Source organism: Neofelis nebulosa, chromosome 17 (assembly GCF_028018385.1).
Source record: "Neofelis nebulosa isolate mNeoNeb1 chromosome 17, mNeoNeb1.pri, whole genome shotgun sequence".
Taxonomy (NCBI): domain Eukaryota; kingdom Metazoa; phylum Chordata; class Mammalia; order Carnivora; family Felidae; genus Neofelis; species Neofelis nebulosa.
In genome coordinates this window covers 23300427-23307953 of record NC_080798.1, presented here as the reverse complement: position 1 = coordinate 23307953, position 7527 = coordinate 23300427, and the positions used below count along the sequence as shown (strand labels likewise).

The following is a 7527-nucleotide window of genomic DNA, read 5'->3' as shown; positions in this document are numbered from 1 at the left end:
GCCAGACAGCCCTGGATTAGAGTGTCAGTTCTGCCACTTTCCAGGAGGGTGGCTTGGGAAAGTCCTTTGAACTCTCTGAGCCTCACTTATCTCACGTGCAAAATGAGACTGAATATGAGGTTGATAGTGGAACTAACTTTCTTGGGATATTTCCAGGCTCGAGTGAACTATGGACAAGAGCGCTGAGCGCACTGCTGAGCACGTAGAAAATGCCCAGCAAGTGTTCACAGGTATTACTATTGTTAACTGAAAGCTGCCCATGCCTTACGATGATCCCACTGAAATAGCATTTTTAAGGAGCCCCAAACTCAGAAGTGCAAGTCAGAGGTCACTTATGTGACCTCTAAGGCCACAAGATCTCTTCAGGACTCCCCTGAAGATGGATGGATTTAGGAAGAGTCTTTTCTCCTTGATACTGTGCGCTGTGGTACCAGGGCAGAGACTGGGGACAGAGAAGGTGGATTTTAGATGAGAAATTCACCGTATCTTTTCATGCTAGGAAAAAAAATTAAATTAAAGCAATGGAGAAAGATTGTTTTGGCAATATTTGTGTGCCTAAAGATTGTGTAGCAAATACTAATGATATGAGGGGTGGATGTAATGATATTATCATTAAAAAACAGAATTCAAGGGGCTCCTGAGTGGCTCAGTAGATTAAACATCTGAATCTTGATTTCAGTTCAGTCATGATCCCATGGTTTGTGAGTTTGAGCCCCGAATCAGGCTCTGCGCTGTCAGTACTGAGCCTCCTTGGGATTCTCTCTCTCCCTCTCTCTCTCTTCCCCTCACTGTTCTCTCTCTCTCTTTCTCAAAATAAATAAATAAACTTAAAAAATAAAATTCAAGGCAAAATTCTTTTTTAAAAAATGTCTTGAGGCACCTGGTGGCTCAGTAGGTTAAGCACCTGACCTTTGATCTCAGCTCAGGTTATGATCTCACAGTTCATGAGTTAGAGCCTCACATCAGGCTCTGTGCTGACAGCTCAGAACCTGCTTGGGATTCTCTCTCCCTCTCTCTGCCCTCCAATGCTGGTGATCTCTCTTTAAATGCTAGTAAACAAGCATTTAAAAAAATTTTTTTAACTTCTCATTTTGATAAAATGAACAATTCGTCAAGAAAAAACGTAATAGATAACATTTGGAGAACATCAGTTAGGCTAATAACAGGTGCTTCAAAAGAGAATGATTTGAATTTCGATGGGTTAAGAAAATTGATAAAATAATTAAATGTTTTCACAGAACTGATTCTTATGACCAAGAAGGAAGAGTCAAACATTAAGTGAAGGATATCTTACTGAGTGATCAGACATTGTGTCTGAAAGCATATACTTCTCCAAACCAACATGATTCAAGCTTTGTTCACTCTGAGAATGTTCAGGCAGTTGCAAGGGTATCCTTGCAACTCTCACAACTTTATTTCATATTTGAAGGTCAAATCACTTTTTTTTCCTTTTTTATTTTCTGATTGAGTTGATTTGCTTTCAGGGATTTTTGAGAGTCGTCCTCAGTTAACAAGGACCCCCTGCACGTGTAATGAACTGAGGTATGGATGTTAGGTTTCTTTCTCCATCAGAAAACCTAAAGGGAAACCGGTCATAAACAGCAGACACACGCAATCCCTTACAAATGCAACTGTGATGCCAGAGTCCAAAGAGACCCCTCTTACAGAGAACAGCTTCTGCATGTAGCAAGTGTGGCTGAAATCGGAGGCAGTTGGCCTCAGAACCTAACTCTAGCTGTGCTTCTAAGGGGAAACTCAAATCAACAAAGCAAGTATTGAGCAACCACTGTGCGTGTGCACATGGGCACTGAGCCCAAGGCCCTTGTCCTCAGGCCCTTAGTCTCTAGGGAGGCAGAGTCACAGAAGGACTCAGGATGCTGAGCGACAGAGCAGGAACAGGGCCCAGCAGGGGGCGCTGTGGGGGTATAAACGAAGAGTAGCCGTTCCTCCGCCTCTATCTGGGGGCCAGGGGCGCCTTGCAGTTGGGGAGACACTCAGCCTGAGGCCTGAAGACTGGATTTCCCAGGTGACAGTCACAGGGAAGAGTGTTCCAGGAAACAGCAAAAATGCAGACACGAAAGACAGACCACCTATAGGCAGGAAGCCGGAAGCCTGCGCATTGAGAAAGAACGGATGCTGACGCTAATGGCAAAGAACCACTCCCCAATCCAGAATCCGACCTTTGAGCTTCAAAGCTTCTGAGGGCTCAGGGAGGAGCAGCTTTGGGGGCCACAAGTATCTGTAGAAACCACAGCTTTCCCTGACTGCCCAAACCTGGATACAGGGGGAGGAGCCCAGCAGGGAGGAGGCCCCTGAACCCTGCAGCCCCTGCCCGGGGACTCCCCTTCACTGGAGGGCCTCACTGACCCCTGCGGAGATGGAAGTAAGGAAGGACCAGACTCATCCGCTGTACTCTAACCTGAGAAAGGACGCAGGCCAAGGCCCCGACAGTGAGGTGAGGCCTTCCCAAGAGCTGGACAGGAACAAACAAGAAACATAGACGCAGTCATCATGATGGTTGCCAGGTTGCCATCGTGTCTGGGGCTGGCAATGAGCCAGGCACTCGACAGAACTGCAACGGGACAATCTGCTTGAGTTGGTGGTTTTGCTATGTTCATTTCGGATAGAGTTTCTCAACAGTGGCACTGTTGACGTTTGGGCTGTAGGATTTTTTGTTATGGGGGCTGTCCTGTGCCTTGTAGGCCATTTAGCAGCATCCCTGGTCACCACCCACTAGAAGCCAGGAGTACCCCAAGTTGTGGAACCAAAAATGTCTCCAGACATTGTGCAATCTCCCTGGGGAGCAAAATTGCCCACAATTGAGAACCATGGATTTTAAGCATGAATCTCATGGAGAACATCTCCCAGTTCTCCAAGAGACCCAGGAGACTGACCTTCCCAAAGAAGCATCAAGGGTTGGTTTATGTGATGAGAGATCCTATAATAATTCAACGGGGGTGTATTGTCATTAGTGGATCGAAAAAGAATCTCCATCATCTCCAAGTTCCCTTTCTAGACTGACAACTTAAAGAAGGTGCCCCCTCTGGACTGGGCACAGCTTGGCAAGTGGAGTGAAGGTTAGATTTTGGCTCTCTTTCATCTCTGCTGACCACTTTGTGCAGTGAACAACCTGCTCAACTGTATGCAATGACCTTGTGAGGAAAACTGCCTTCTGGGCTCAGAACTGGGAAATATTCCAAACCAAAGGCAAATAAATACATTCCGGGTTTTAGTTAGATGCAGTACTGCCCATTGGGAAAGTCTGCTCTATGCTTTACATGATGAATTCAGGAAAAAATGTAAATTGAGCAAGAAAGTTTGGACTCCAGACAAACACTCCGGCCAGGTGAAACCCTGTCCCTAATTGACACTGACGGTAGCCAGAGGCCCATGTGACCAGTGCTCCTTTCAGGGAGGGGTGGGGGAAGGGTACAGGGGGTTCAGGGCAGTCTTAATACCAGAGAATGAAAACCAGAAGGGACCCACTTTCTTAAACAGGAAATAGATACTCCAAAACCACTCCCTGGTCACAGCGCAGAGAGCTGCTATGTGCTTGCCTTGGAACGCCTCTGATGCACTAATCCACATGCTCTGAGCTGGTTGTTCTCTCCCACGGAGAAGCTGCAGATTCAGTCTTTGACCTCACACACACAGTGCCTGGGCTCAAGGTGCTGAGGAACCCCCAGCCCCCCGACTGAGACTAACTATAACGCTTTGAAAAGCCTGCATGGTGGAGACAAATCAGCCAAAAGAGATCAAAGTGGCTGGCTGGAGGAGGATAGGAGGAGGGAAGGATTCAAGGTAAGCCTTTGAGTGCTGTTTTGTTTGCTTTTTTAAACCTTGAGACTTAATTTGATGAAGCATTTGGGAGTTTTTGTTGCAATTTGGAGGGGGGAGGAGCTGTTGTTCATTTTACAGTAAATATTTTAAAGTTTTGTTAACACACACGTACACTCACATGCACTCTTTAAAGGGCCCTTACGTGCTGGCTGTTTCAAGTTCTCTGTACTTTCTTCTATCAATACCAGACTTTCAGGACAGCCCTGTGAGCTGACAGCCTGGCGAGAGGGGGCTTAGGGGAGGGGTCAGTAGACATTTGGTTGCCCCATAGTTCCTGCAGGCACCTGGCCATAGGCTCCAGACAAACCCCCTGGGTACCAAATAGACAATGCCTACTCTGGATCACAAAGCAGTTGGGATGATGAGATACCCCCCCATCAATACACTGGCAGGAGAAGGGCACGTGGGTCCCAGGTACAGCTTAGTAGTGACTTTGATGGGAAATAGGAACGGTTTTTTGCCTCTGGCGTCTAGAGTTGTTTTTTTCATCGCAATCAAAGGAATTCAAAGAACAGTTCGACTCTAGGTGAGAAGACATTCCTACATTTTGTCAAACCCAGAAGAAGCCATCCATTTCCTGAATCCCTTTGGAATTTGTGGTTCGACAAATTAGAGAAATGGTGACATGATTGTTCTGTCTCCTGTGTCTAGCTGTGCTCCCCAGCCAGCAAAAATCAAAACAAAGGCCAGGTGGTTTGACCTGCCTCCATAAGACCCTGGAGACCATGGGGACATGGAAACCACTAATAATTTCCACGTCTCTTCCCAAGGCCACTCCTGACCTCCATCTATTTGTCTCTGATTGGAAGGTGTTACTGAGCTGTCCCCATAGGATTCTGTCCTCAGCTCCCCTTTCTGCCCCCTGCAGCGTCAGGGGTGGAGTTAGGGGTCAGGGCAACAGTAAGAACTAGGCTCATTTCAGAAATATTGTTTCTCTTAACTCCAGTTGCCCCTTTAGAAAGATTTTTGGCATGATATTTTCCCCAGGGCCTTTGTAAGGCTGTTTTGATGCCTAGATTGGTTTTGTTTTGTTTGTTTCTTTCTAGCTGTATTTTATTTCATTTGGTGTGAGAGGTTTTGCGTTTTGTTGTTGTTATTGTTGTTATGTCTTTGATTTTGCTGATTTATTTTATTTATTCAGAGCTCTGCTTATTAAGGTGTGGGTGAGGGAAACTGGGACTCTTGGGAAATTCCCTCTTGTTGGCTTTGGAAAGGGGAGGGGAAGTTCTGACCTTGGCCTCCCAGTCAGGAAATAGCTAAAGAATTCCTAGGAGAATGCAAGAAAGACCTTTACCTAATGCATTTAGGGAAAGAGTTCCTGACAATGGAAAATTGAGCGTGCTTTCTTATTTTTTTTTTTTTACTGCTCTCTAACAATAGGTAACTTGCAAGTTTTCCAGCATGATTTTCTTCTTTTTTTTTTTTTAGTTTAAAGTAATTATTTTTTATTTTATTTTTTAAATCTACATCCAAGTTAGTCAGCATACAGTGCAATAATGATTTCAGAATAGAAAGCAGTGATTCATCTCCACATATAACACCCAGGGCTCATCTGAACAAGTGTCTTCCTTAATGCCTCTTGGTCATTTAGCTCATCTGTCCACCCACAACCCCTCCAGCACCCCTCAGTTTGTTCTCTATATTTAAGAGCTTCTTCTGTTTTGTCCCCCTCCCTGTTTTTATATTATTTTTGCTTCCCTTCCCTTATGTTCATCTGCTTTGTATCTTAAATTCTACGTATGAGTGAACTCATATATTTGTCTTTCTCTAATTTCACTTAGCCTAATACTCTCTAGTTCCATCCACGTAGTTGCAAATGGCAAGATCTCATTCTTTTTTATTGCTGAGTAATACTCCATTGTATATATATACGCCACGTCTTCTTTATCCATTCATCCATCGGTGGACATTGGGTTCTTTCCATACTTTGGTTAGTGTTGATAGTGCTGCTATAAACATTGGGGTGCATGTGCCCCTTTGAAACAGCACACCTGTATCCCTTGGATAAATACCTAGTAGTACAGTTGCTGGGTCATAGGGTAGTTGTATTTTTAATTTTTTGAGGAACCTCCATACTGTTTTCCAGAGTGGCTGCACCAGTTTGCATTCCCACCAGCAGCGCAAAAGGGTTCCTCTTTCTCCACATCCTTACCAATATCTGTTGTTGCCTGAGTTGTTAATGTTAGCCATTCTGACAGGCGTGAGGTGGTATCTCATTGTGGTTTTGATATTTATGTCCCTGATGATGCATGATGTGGAGCATTTTTTCACGTGTCTGTTAGCCATCTGGATGTCTTCTTTGGACAAGTGTCTATTCCAGCATGATTTTCTTTCCTACCTAGATAGCCACCAAACCCCAACTCTCAGACTTTGCCATTTTTCTTAAATCTAATACATTAAGCTTTTGAAACACACACAAATTCCAGTGTAATTGACAACCATGTGAAGAACAAATGTAGGAAATACTCTACGTGCTAGGAGATTCTAAATTACAGACTATGTAACTATGTATCTGTTTTCACTTGTAAAATCCACATTCTTTTAGTGTACAGTTCCACGTGTTTTGGCGAATGTGTGCTGTGGAACCATTAGCACGAGCAGAATACACCAGCATTTCCATCACCCCAAAATTACCCTCATTTTGCTCCTGTGTAGTAACCCCACACTTGACCTGAAACGATGCTGGTATGTTTTCCATCTTACAGTTTCACCTTTTCAGAATGCCATTTAAATTGGAACATTCAGTACGGAACTTCTGAGTCTGGGATTCTTCTAACTTAACGCATTTGAGCTCCATCCTTGTTACTGGGTCTGTAGTGGTTTGTTCCTTATTAGGACTGAGTTCCTTTTCATTTCACTGTATGAATATACCGCACTTTGTTCATCCATTCAGCGCTTGAAGGACATTTGGACCGTTTCCAATTTTTGGTTTTTATGAATAAAGCTGTTATATGCATTTGTGAACAGGTTTGGTGTGAACAAAAGTCTTTATTTCCCCTGAGTAAGTACAAGTGAGGTTTCTGGGCCATATGGTGAGAGTATGTTCAGCTTCTTCAGACATTGTCCAACCATTTCTCAAATGGTTGTACCATTTTGCAGTGTGTGAGAGTCTCAGTTGATCTACATCCTCACCAGCACCTGGTATTATCACTTTTTGTTTTGGTTTGGTTTCTATAGCCATTCAAATAGGTGTGCAGTGGTATCTCATTATAATTTTAATTTGCATTTCCCTAATGTCTAATGATATTGATTGTTTCCTACGTGCTTACTTGCCATCCATATATCTTCTTTGGTAAATCACCTACTGGAATATTTTGACCATTTTTAAATTGAACAGTTTATTTCCTTTTTGTTCATATTTGGGAATTCTTTACATATTCTGAATATATATCTGTTTGTCAGGTATGTGATTTGCAAATATATGCCCCTAGCCTGTGGCTTTTTTCTTTTAAAAGTGTATCTCACAGAACAAAAGCTTAATTTTGATAAAGTCCAATTTTTCCTTTTTTTTTTTCCTTTCTGGATCATGCTTTTGGTGTCTATCTAAGGACTCTTTGCTTGACCCAAGCCCAAAGGTTTTTCCCAATGTTTTCCTCTAAAACTATTATACTTGGATGTCTTACATTTAGGTCACCAATCCATCGTTAGTACATTTTTGTATAAAACATGAGATCTACCTGGAGGTTC

General features: G+C 43.4%; 1 protein-coding gene across 1 annotated transcript in view; it reads left to right on the top strand.

Annotated features, from left to right (window-relative positions):
• The first annotated feature begins 3541 nt into the window (after positions 1-3541).
• Positions 3542-7527, top strand: part of PLEKHF1 (pleckstrin homology and FYVE domain containing 1) — a 37664-nt gene continuing 33678 nt past the window's right edge. Inside the window, exon 1 of the mRNA XM_058709323.1 lies at positions 3542-3801. The gene's annotated coding sequence lies outside the window, so the exon portion shown is untranslated. The remainder of the gene's footprint in view (positions 3802-7527) is intronic.